Raw genomic sequence first — 13,147 nt, 5'->3', positions numbered from 1 at the left:
ATCCTTAACCGTGATGTTAGTAGCATTAAAAGCTTTTCTCTCCCCCTCTGTAATGTTTATATTGGTAAGTGCTATCATTCCTTGCTTTCTGCACTTTTCTTTCCAACCTACTCCTGTGCTCATAGGGACTGTTGATTAAACGAGCACCTGCTCAGCTACTCAAATTCTATTTGTTTTCTCATATTTAAGATGCTTCGCGTGTACACACACCCTTTACTCCACGTCTAACGATGTTGGTGTTGAACATAAAGAGAAATTTGTCCATTTACAGTTGCCTTCTTGTCATCTTCTACAAAGTGCTTTACACTGATTCTCATTCATCCATTCACACACACGCTCGCACTCACACCAATGGCTGCAAAGCTGCCATGCACGGTTCTAGCTTGCCATCGGGAGCAACTTGGGGTGCAGTGCCTTCGGCCTGTGGACAAGGAATCGAACGGCCAAGCCTACGATTAGTGGACAACCCGCTCTACCACCTGAGCCACAGCCGCCCCGTCCCACTGAGGCTTTGACACTTGCTATGAGAATGTATACTAATGATGACGGGGGGCATGGTGGCTTAGTGCACACCAAGCTAGCACATTTGCGTTGCACCTTCGGGGTTGGGGGTTCGATTCCTGCCTCCGCGCTGTGTGTGCAGAATTTGCATGTTCTCCCCGTGCTTCAAGGGTTTCCTCTGGGTATTCCGGTTTCCTCCCACAGTCCATAGACATGCACTGTGGGCTGACTGACATTTCCAAATTGTCCAGTATGTGTGTGCACTTGTGCCCTGCGATGGGTTGGCACCCCGTCCAGGGTGTCCCCCAGCTTGTACCCTGAGTCCCCTGGGATAGGCTCCAAGCTCCCTGTGTAGGATAAGCGATATAGAAAATGGACGGATTCTAATTATGACTTGATTCAAATACCTTTGTATACTGAACAGTGGTTGACAATATTGCTGTGCAGTGAACAGAGCCGCTTCGCCGGGCCCCTTTTACTTAAAAGGCTATTCATGAAGCATGCAGTAGTTTCAACAGATGGAATCACTTTCATGAGAAAAGGCAGTCTTGTCATTGTTTTCACTGCAATTATTATTCACTTTGCAGACAGCAGAGGGCTCTAAAAATGTCAAACCACTCCTTTACTAAGATCGTATCAGTCAGCAACCTCACACGCCTCATGCATGCCATGTCTTGAATCCAAGCTTGTAGGAATAAGTTTCTCAGGGCAACACTATTTTGTAAGCTGGGGCAAAACTGTGTGATAAGCCCATGTTCTCTTCTGCCTCCTGTCTAATTAGTTTTCGAGCTGATCACTGGCTTTCCCTCAACACATTTGTCTCACTGCTTGTGTTCAGAGGATCTGTGGCCATTCCTGTGGTCAGAAACAGAACACTGCTGGATTAGACGGTGATTAACATAAGCTGTGCATCAACGATGTAGATGTTTCAAATAGAGTGGCAGTAAGAAAACGCAGTGCTAAAAAGCAGTACCGCTGCACCTCATGCACTAATTCCCAGCACAACACTCACTGCCATGTCTCTGTCACTGCTGTACTGAGAAGGGTCCACCATGTAAATAATATCTGTTCAGTGATGGTCTGTTTCTACTGAGGGACTGACAAATCGGAAAAAGGTCTGTGGGCAGCATTACGTGCGTCATTGTGTCCCCATATGGAAATGAGAACAGCTCAACGGGTGTGCCTTTAGGACAATAGATGGGAATGTGGGCGAGTCCTTATACGGAATCTTCACGTGGGAGGAAGGAATTCACTGGTATTTGGATTTTCAGTTTTTTTTTTGTTTTTTTTAGCCAGTATTTCTAAGAGGATTTTTAAGGTTTAAGATCATGATTCTCAACGTGGGTTTTGACTGGATGAACAGCGTTCCATGAGTGCTTATATTTAGTATAACCGCACTGGGATATTTCAGTGTTTTATCACTCCACTTCTCTCTGTTCACCACATACGGAATATCAGCACGGCTGTGGTTCAGATGTTCAGTATAACTGCATTCTTGCTTGTGCGATATTGCTTAATTGAGTTCTTGACAGGTCAGTAACTACAAAGAAATCAGCCCACAAATGAATCTTACTAATAACTTTACTTTAAAAAAAAATAGTGTTTAGTGAGTGGAAAATTGAGGAGGAAAAAGCTCGAAGGCTCCAATAAACAGACAAAACATCACTGTGTTTAGTTAAATGGTGATTTTAAATAATAATAATAATAATGAATATTCAACATTATTCATAAACAAGATGTTCTGGACAAAGCAAATCTGTTGTGGATCATCAAAACACTGCAGTTTCACCAGAAGTAAGATGAGTGAAGAATCAGGAGACCAAGAGCCAGGATATCATTTTGTTATGAAGGGGTCTGTGGAATCTTTATAGTTAAACGAGCACCTGGCTATAAAAAAAAAAAGTTTGAGAACCCCAGGTTTAAGAGAATGTTTGTAGCCTACTAAAGTCCACCAACTATCTAACATCAGCTAACCTGACAGGACTTCCAAGAACGTCTAGAAAATCATATTTGTAAATGCTCGTAATCTGTACTGCTAATGCTATCTGGCTGGCTAACATGTTCTAGCTCAGAAACTTTTAACGTATAGACTCAATGACATGCTCACCAGTCAGCAGACCCTTCTCATGATGGGCTATAGTCAGCAGCTACTGTTTATACAGAGTTATGTGTCCTTCGTTTCTGACGAGCCCTTACCAAAAAAAAAAAAAAGACACGTAGACCTGTGATGCTTCCACTGAAAATGTATCAGTATGATATATTCATGTTCCTGGAACGCTGTTAATCACACACACTGCAACCACTATCAAAAGAATCCCAATCATCTTTATCAACAGGTGAACTGTTTTTCAAATCATAATCATTCAGAGCTGCCAGTTCATGTCTGTTTGACTCTCTTCTGTGTGTGACTGAATCAATATAAAGTATAGACCTACAGACAGAAATAGACTTTAAGTTCTACCTAACTTCTTCACTGAAGGTTAAGAAGACACAGGAGGTACAGTAATATTAATATTAGAATACTTACTGTAGGCTGTTTAGCACCTTAATTATGCAGCACAATGATGTTTATATATATATATTTTAATAAATGCAATTCAAAGTCGAACACATTGAATGATGTAATTATATAAATGCAATTTAGTGCATAAGCAAAGAACAACCACTTTGGGTGGTTTGGGAGGGGGGAGAGGAGAGGGGACTTTCAATGAGGTGTTTTGAAATAGAAAGAGTCTCTTACTTTTGAGATGAGCTGATTAATCTGACTCGCTGAAAAGATCTGTAAAATGACCAGGGTAAAAGCAACCCATTTAATCATACAGGCCTTGTACTTGAAAGACCGGACACTTCTGTGCTGCATTTGAAAAGTTTGCCCAGTAGAGGCTGCTCTTCCTACTTCAAATACTCTGCCGAATGCTTCTTGTGTCCTCTTTACCTCCCTCATGAGCAGATCCCTTTACATTTATGCATAAAGCTGCTAGCCTTGTCTACTGTCTGGAGGCCTACTAATGAGCCTGCAGTCAGCCCTGAGAGAGGCAAAGGGGGGGCAGGACTCTGCAGCCATCTGTGTATGAGTGCACGTTGGTGTGTGTGGACAGACAGCTCCACCCGCCCACCAGGATGACCACCTGCCTCTTCTTGCATCATTACCTGTCAGCTATGTGGGTCACTGCTGTGTGTGTGTGTGTGTATCCTTAGCTACCTGCCCTGATTGCAAAATGCAGTCCAACATTACTTATAGTGCTGCTTAAAACAGAAATGGCACTGTAACGTGATGCTCTATTTTAATCTTTAGTTTAAGGCACAGCAGATACTGCGGTACAGTGTATTCAAACTCCATAGTTCTCAGCATTGCCCTATAAACACACACACACACACACACACACACACACACATACACACACACACACACACACAAAGCTTGTTGTTGAGAAGTAGGCGATCGTTCATGTTTTTTGTCAAATGAGGTCAGAGGTTGACTATAGATAGTCTGAGACGGTGCTAACAATGAAAGAGCAGAGAAGGAGGAAGGGAGAGGAAAAGGGAAGGATGCTGCACCCTTGCGCACTCCCCAAGCCCCCCAGCTCGTCCATCACCATGTCTGGCACTTGCCGAGGACTCGCGAAGGAGAACCCAGTAGCATGCCTCACAGCAATTTCTCCCACTGATCCTAGGTCACTTCTGATGCTTAGTGAAAAAACTCCTCAATGTAGCCTGGTCGAGACATGAAACACGAGCGCAAATCAGCTTTTAAACGGTGTTGCCTGCACTGACCCACATCTTCAGCAGCTCATTTGCACCACTGCGATCGAGACTGACTTTGCCCTCGACAGTCCTTCGTCAAGAGGACTAAATTGCCCATGGCTCATCGTTTCACGCTTCACAACACTGACCTACTAAATCAAACAAGACTTGGACAAGAAATCAGTGTAGCTGCACAAATATAATTCACATTATGTTAAACTTCTGACTCTATGAGCAAAATGTACATGCGTACATAGTGCGTTTTAATCAGGTCGGTTTGTTTGTTAAAAAAAAAATCAGGCCTCTCTTGAAAGTGATGTCGTCTGTCCTTGATCCAGATGGTTGGTCGCGTACACGCGAGAGCAGGAACATCATCTATACCCATCCCCCCCATACCCCTCCCCCCCAATTCCACCTGAGTCATCCATCTACACTACAGTCTGGTAGTTGTGTGTGTGTGTGTATGTGTCTGTGTGTGTCTATGTGTGTGTGTGCGTGTGTGTGTGTGTGTGTGTAGAGGACAGATGTAGGATACTGGGGACTGGCACTGATGTCCCCGCTGTGTGTATCTCCACAGCCTGAGAGCAAAACCTCTTTCAGAGAGGGAAAAAAAAATATATCACGCTGGACAGTTTTAATCTATTTACCCATCTGGTTTGCTGACTCCTGGTCTCTCCATCTATCTGCATCTCTACTACATTTCCTCATTTGGCTACTTTTCCTGCTTTCTGCCTTCCTCCCTGAAAATGTACCTTAAATAGCGCAAAAATGAAAAGTACAGATTTAGGGCCTTTACAACTCTGCTATCATTAGCTCATAAGAGACTGATGTGTTTCAATAGATCGTGTTATTGGCACAGACGAGCACTGGATTAAGATTAAATGATATGATTACTATTTATTTGAAAAGATTCAGGTTGACTGAGTTCAGTCCTGCTGCAGAAAAGCATGTCCACTCATTACCTCCGCATGTTTGAAATGAACGCGTGCTACTCTGGCGGCCTCCCAGACAACCCAATGGTTGGCCAATGAGATTTTACGCCATATTATGCATGTCTTGTCCTGTCATTTGCCAAGTGGAGCATGGAGAAGGAGGATGATTGAGGCAATGACGTAACACAAGTCTATTCTCTGTGCTCTACAGTTCAATTATACATGAATGTGTACATGGGGATATTCCTGATGAGGTAGAAGGCAACACCCTGACCTGTGACCTGTCAAAAATGTTTATCTCTTTATGTACAGCTCATCATGCTCTATATTGTAACGCTCACAACTTTGTGACTTTTCAATAGTAATAAAAAGTAATAGCTTAATAATGGCTCATGAAAAAAGGGAAGATTTGTTAATATGTTTTGTGTGGGAAGAGCTAAAGTGTTTTCGATTCCAGTGTGGGCTTTTTCTGAGGACGATGAGCCATCTTGTACCATTTGCATCTTAAAGCTGCGCCCACACAGTGTGTATGCATATGTACACACACACACACACACAATGCAAACTGTACACAGGGCAGACCATGTCATGCTACACTGCTTCTGATGATGTCCCACTGTATACTGACATGCAAACACACACCTACAGACCCGCAGATGCACACTGAGCCACTCTGGCTGCTCTGAACTGTAGTGATATCTGGTTGACTGCATATTCATTAATTATTCACATTCTTAGTCCTTCAGTCAAGGCAGCATGCTATCTTGGGTTGCTCTGGGAATGTACAGGTCCTATATAACTAAATGGCACGGAAATAATGTTGCAAGAGCGTATGGCCAGGAGCGTGGAAAAACATACCACAATGCACTAAACTGCAAATGCTCAGTTATTATTCTTTGTTTCTTAAAGTATTACTGTACCACATATTGCTATCCTGCTGTTATGCAACCCCATTCTGAAAAAGTTGGGACAGTATGGAAAATTCTAATAAAAATAAAGAGGAGTAATGTGTAAATGTACTTTGACTTGTATTTTAAACAAAAAAAAACATATAAAGACAAAGTATTTGATGTTTTACTTAATCAACTGCATAGTTTTTTGAAGGTAAACGTTTATTTTTAAATTGATGCATGCAGCACATTCCAAAAAAGTTGGGACAGGGGCAGTTTAGGACTAATAGCGATGTGACAAGTTGAAATAAGAAGGTGATGTGAAATAGTGAGGCAATCGTCTAATCATAGTATATAAGGAGCTTCCAAAAAAGGCCTAGTTCTTCAAGAGGAAGGATGAGTCGAGGCTCACCAATCTGCCAACAGTTGCGCCAGTGAGTAAACCAACACTTTGAGAACAACATTCCCCAAAGACAAATCGGTAGGATTTTGGGCATTTCACCTTCTACAGTACACAATATAATTAAAAGATTCAAGGAATCCAGTCAAATCTCGGTACGTAAAGGGCAAGGCCGAAAACCACCACTGAATGCGTTGTTGTCAGTCAACACCATTCGCCACTGCATCCACAGATGCGTGTCAAGGCTTTACTATGCAAAGCAGAAGCCATACATCAACACTGTCCAGAAGCGCCGCCAACTTCTCTGGGCTTGATCTCATCCGAGATGGACAATAGCACCGTGGAATCGTGTTTTGTGGTCTGACGAGTTGACATTTCAAATAGTTTTTAGACAAAACAGCCGTTGTGTTCTCCGGGCCAAAGAGTAAAAGGACCATCCAAGCTGTTATCAGCGTCAGGTCCAAAAGCCAGCGTCTGTCATGGTATGGGGGTGTGTCAGTGCCCATGGCATGGGTAACTTACACATCTGTGAAGGCAGCATTAATGCAGAATGATATGTACACATTTTGGAGAAACATATGCTGCCATCCAGATGTCGTCTTTTCTAGGGACATCCCTGCATTTTCCAGCAGGACAACGCCAAACCACATTCTGCCCAGATTACAAGCGCATGGTTGCGTAAGCAGAGAGTGCGGGCGCTAGCATGGCCTGCCTGCAGTCCTGACCTGTCTCTGATTGAGAACGTGTGGCACATTATGAAGTGCAAAATAATGCAATGAAGGCCCTATATAGTCGCGTAGCTAAAGAAATGCATAATGGATGATTTGGGAAAAATTCTGCTTGCTAAACTTAACCAACTGGTGTCTTCAGCACCCAAACACTTAATAAGTGTTATTAAAAGAGAAGGTGATATTATACAGTGGTAAATAGTCGACTGTCCCAACTTTTTAGGAGTGTGTTGCAGTCATCAGATTTGAGATGAGTGTATATTATAAGTAAAGCATCAAAACATGTGTTAATAATGTGTTTTCAATATAGTACAGGGTGAATCAAATTTTCAAATGATTCTTTTTATTTATTTATTTATTTATTTTTTGCATTTTCCATACTGTCCCAACTTTTTCAGAATTCGGGTTGCATTTTATCTCATAGCAGCTTTGACTGCGAGCTACCTTCCTGATGGAAAAAAAAAAAGAAAATATTACAGATTCTTGTTGGTTCCTATTGGAATGGTATTTTTTTTTATATAGTTTTCCAAATTGCTTGATATTACAGTAGGGAAGATCCTAATAGTTTAAAAGGTGACCTATTACTGCTTCATGTGTTTGTTGATTTTCGAATTGTATTCAAAGTTGAAAGGATAAATGTTTCATTAAGATACAATCAAATGTCTATTAGGAAGAGAAACAATAAAATGGGTCCTTCCACCTCAAGTGGTCCAAAAACATGAATAAATTAGGCTTTTCCCCAGATTTCTACTAGCCTTATCTCTGTAACCAGTGGAATCTAGAACCCATATATATATATATATATATATATATATATATATATATATATATATATATATATATAGGACTTATTTCTGTGAAAATTTCAGAATACAAATTTAAATTCCCTCACTGAAAGTGGGGAATTAAAAATTATTTAAAAAAATTAAAAAATAGCACTTTCTCATCCCCATAACGAAAAGAGAAGTCTCAACCTTGAAATGTTCTGCGTGCACACTATACTTAGATACCCTTAAAACAATTAAGACTGAGACTCGAAACCTTCTCATTATAAACGTGGAACTGTGAACAATCTTGAGCATTACGTTTGGACTTAAGTTCTAAGTCTAAGAAACACGAATGTGCAAAATGTTTATATATGTACTGTGCTCTAGAAATCAATTTTTGTTCCAAGGAACATCCTGAGCCGAGATATTGAGGTTTCCGTAAACAGATGTATAACCGAAATTTGTTGTGTGCCATGACACAAAGATGGCCGTCATAGTTAAACCAAGTAAAAAAGAAAAATTTATTTTGCAATGCTAATACATAGAGCTAATTGTTAAAAAAAATCACCTTGAGATGGAATGACCCATATATATTTACAGTACAACCCCAAGGAATGAATGTCATGTTATGACTACAGCTATTACATCATCAAGCATTTTGAATAACCATTGGTTTCACTACAGCCTCAGAAGCATGCTTACACAGCTGACGAAGGACTTTTTTTTTTTTCTGTTTTTCCGAAACGGTCTGTTTCACTGGAAACTTTGTGTGCGTGTGTGTAGGTATATATCTGTATACAGACCATTTAAAGAACATTTTAAAGCAGCTCTGGTGTAATTGCCTATAAAATCCACCCATTTAAAAGTATTTTCTGTAGTTTAAACTACAGAACACGAGCATTTTGATACAAATTACATGCCCATTCTTTCTCTGAACACCAAATACAGAATTATTTACAAAATAGTAGTTTGTATGTATCTCAGAAACATGTACATGTATCTGAAATACAGCCAATCTCTCCCTGTGATCTGCTTTGGCTTGTTTGGAGTTTTGTTTGAGTCTGCTCCGATGTCACTTGTTATTTGCTTTCTCATTCAGACAGGAAGACATGAACTCCCAAAAGGACAGTCATGGATGTGTCACTCACTCGTCTGCTGAGAGAAAGGAGAATCGCAGTGACATAGGACACCCGCAGGCCCACACACACACACACACACACACACACTAGCACTGCGCTTTATGCCTGAGAAATCTCAGAAACTAAACTGTAGTTCACATGTACACAGGCTATGAAACAGTTATGGAAATGTCAACACGGCACCTTCCTAGTGACGTTACCTACAACACAGAAAGAGTCCTAGCTTGTAAATCAGATTAGAATCACACACCCGGACTTTGTGGTACGTTCCAGGCTCACCACACCCTCAATAAAACTGTTGTGTTCTGCATGTCCCTTGACCTGCTGCTCTTAATTACAGAGAAACATGCACTGCTTAAGTCTCTAGGCTACAGAGATCCCCAGGCAGTGTAGTGAATTCCCAGCATGTCAGCATGACACATGCATCAACCAGGAGTGCAGGGTTACGAGGACCTTTACAGAATGTGTGCTGGGAACAAAGCAAGATGTATCAGGCAGTTCTGAAAATCCATCAGCACCATTTTTCTCTCTTTTTGGTCTCTCTCTCTCTTTTCACATCTCCCTCTCTATCTATCTCAGATATGTCTGTGCAAATGATCTCTATCCTGGAAAGCTTTCTGGTAAATATTATAAAAGGACGAGGTGCACATAGTAAAGTTACAACATGTCCAGAGCTTAGACAACAAGCCTAAAGAAGATTCTAGTATGCACAACCCATACACACACACACACACACACACACACACACATACACAAACACATACACAAAATGTCCAGCTTGATGAATTTCATATACATAGTTTTATTCCATCTGCAGTCTTACTCTCATTTTCTGTTTTTTTTTTCTTTCTTACCACTGCGTTCCCTCTGCTGAGGTGTGTTGTGGTGTATAAAACAGGTCAGTTGGGAACGTGTGGTGAGGGGGAAGATGCTAACACGAGCCGAAGTGTGATGCACTCTCTTACATAAACACCGTGGGATGGCTGTGGGCCACCTTCCCACTGGCCTCTGCTGCGTCTAATATAAAACCTGAAGTCATGTCCTCGTATTCTCCCAATTACAGCTATTTTTTTTTTTATAGCAGGGCTATGAGTGTCCTCATTTAAGGACATGTATAATAATGTGTGGAAAAAAAAAGAGTAGACATCACACAGGTTGTCAGTAGGCGTGTGTGCGATCTGATTTACACATTTCGGAAGGAGAAATGATTCTCATCGCATATTGTAATGGAGAAAATAATACTGATTCTGAAATGATTCTACACAACTCTTTGGAAATTTTGGCAGAAGCATTGCATAGTGTTGCCTACTCTTCACCACCCACACCCGAAGCCCACACTTTTAAAACATCACTCAGCTTTTGACTAAGGCTGCTTCTCTCTAATGGGCTCTACAGCATATTAAACATTTAGCAGGATTCAAACCACATTGCTGTTGGGGATGCTTGTTGATCGGGGTTTTACTGAAGAGATGATGCAAGGCTTCCTGGCAACTTCTAGCTGTCATCGAATCAGTGGACTCGAGGTTGTTGAGTTGTTGAAGTAAATCTGAGCTCACACTTCAGGTCTAAGAAAGATGCATGACTGACCTTATATCATTATAACTCAGTGGTTCTTACCCAGGAGGCGCGGAGAGATCGGTAGGGGGCGCAAATTGGTTTCAAGAAAAAAAACACAGAGAGAGCATCATTTGGGGACACTGTGTATTTCATTGCTTTTCAAATAGAATGTGCGTAAATGAAAAACCCCGTGTTCCCTCTCCCTCTGTATTTTAATTTTTGCTGGGGAGAGGCGGAGCTTAGCCTCACTTTTATCTAGCCGTCATTGCAGACCAGTGTTGCCAACTTAGCGACTTTTCAGAACCCTTTAGCAACTTTCCAAATGTCGCCAGTACTGTCCTGCAAACGCGAAGTCTTCCTTTCCCGCTGCACTCACACCTCTCTCTGCGTCTTCTCTGTTCAGTGAGGGGCTGAGACCCTGAGATTTAACAATGTCATGGATAACGAGATGCACCCTTCCTCCCAATTTACATCATTCATATGCGAATGATTCATATTTTTAGAACGCAAAACCAAGGGAATGCAACATGTTTTACATGTAAAATAGTCCACGTTATTACAGCCTAGTTCTCTTGTTCAAAGAAGTTATAGCGTTCAGAAACATTTCTGATCATTCCTGTTCCATACCTGTCTGTTATATAGTTTTATAAAAGTCATAAAAGTTATGAAAAGTAATTAAAGAAAAGTACAAAAACACAAAAGAAAAAAAAATCTATCTATCTATCTATATAACTATCTATCTATCTATCTAAAGATTAAACTGTAAATCTTCTCAAATGAGACAGAAGTAGTGCGATTATGATAGATAGATAGATAGATAGATAGATAGATAGATAGAATGAATAAAATGAACAGGATGTGCATTGTTATATAGAATGAATATGAGAAAATGGGTTGGGGGAATGAATAGAAGTAAAAGTAATGCAGTGAATACTAGTGATGCAATAACTTCAGTTTAAGTCATAGTCTTTAATTTCTTTTTTTCTTGTACTCTTTGATTTGACTTAATATCCGGCTAACGCTTGCATTTATGAGTCTCAGTCTTTGGATATATTCTGACATACAGTATCCATAAGCTACAGAAAAATGCTGTTTTGTCATTAACATTGTGGTACTACAGCTGTAATACTACTTACCTACAGTACTCACCCAATCACCTCCCTGAGATTTAATTTGAGTAACATTTTAGGAACTTTACTTAAATGTGAGGGTGAGATGACAAATTGACCTGGATTGATTTAAGATTTAACATAAGCCTGAGGATAAGGGATTAGACTATAACACACGTAGACATAGGGCAGATACAGAGGGTGGAAGACGCAGCACAAAATGGAGGCGGAAAAACTTCGTTGGCTATGCAAATATAAAGGCACTGAAGGCCCCAGAAATACATCATACAACAAGTCACCAAGATAACACTTGTCCAGTATCAGTCTACTGTAGTATAATCACTAAATATGCACAAATTAAGATCAAAACAAAATGTTATATGCAAAATGATAGAAACTGATTAGTTTTCTTTTTTAAGGTAACCCATCAAGAGATACCCAGTGCAAGAATCTACTCAATAATATCAAACAACCAAATAAGGAAATGAAATGCATCTCTAAAGCAGAATTTATATTACTGTAGAAAAAGGTATTGTAAGTGCTTTGGCACTTGACCTGAGTGGATTCGTCTTTCCCAGACGTTGCTGCCAGTGTTGACACATGAGGAACACAAAGAGTTTAAATAAATAAATTCTGCAGATCGCTGACACGGAAACGTCCATCAAATACTGTAAGTGTAGCCTATTTATCCATGATACTCTGCACCAAGTCAAAACACATTGGTAACAAGTATGAAATAAAACACAGCAAGACATGCTTTTATAGGACAATAATCAACAACAGGGCTGTACAAGACAAGACCATGGCCATGATAGGGGAGAGCCAGCTGGTAGGTGGGAATTGACAGATGACCAAATTGAGGAGAAAATATAAACAAGTTAAAAAAAAAATAAAAAATTCTGGTGTGATACATTACCACCCTAAAGTTGTTTTTTCCCCTATAACAGGAACTTTAAAACGTTAACAAAGAAAAATTATAAAGTAAAGAATGGAAGAGCATATCTTTAATCCCTTTATAGTTATATTTAATGATGATGAATGTCCTAGAACAAAAGTTATTTCCTGTTAAGACTTACTGTATAACAGCAATAAACAGTCATTCCTTCACTTTCCCTTGTACTGTAGTTAATAAGACTAAAAAATGCAGCTTATCATGTTGCAGAGAAACTACAAAACACAACGTCCTCCACCCATAAATTTGCCTGTGGCAACAAAGCGCTGACACTGGAGACTCCTTCCATAAATGTTAAATAAACATCTCATTGGTAAACGCATCACCACAGCGATTATGTCTTTCTTTGTTTAATAACAGCACGTTGTTTTTTTTTTGCATCCATTTATTATTAGACCTAGATTATGTGGCATGTCCCTGTGAATTGG

Source organism: Ictalurus furcatus, chromosome 13 (genome assembly GCF_023375685.1).
Source record: "Ictalurus furcatus strain D&B chromosome 13, Billie_1.0, whole genome shotgun sequence".
Lineage (NCBI taxonomy): Eukaryota > Metazoa > Chordata > Actinopteri > Siluriformes > Ictaluridae > Ictalurus > Ictalurus furcatus.
The sequence above is the reverse complement of the archived record's forward strand: the minus strand, read 5'-3'. Positions refer to the sequence as shown.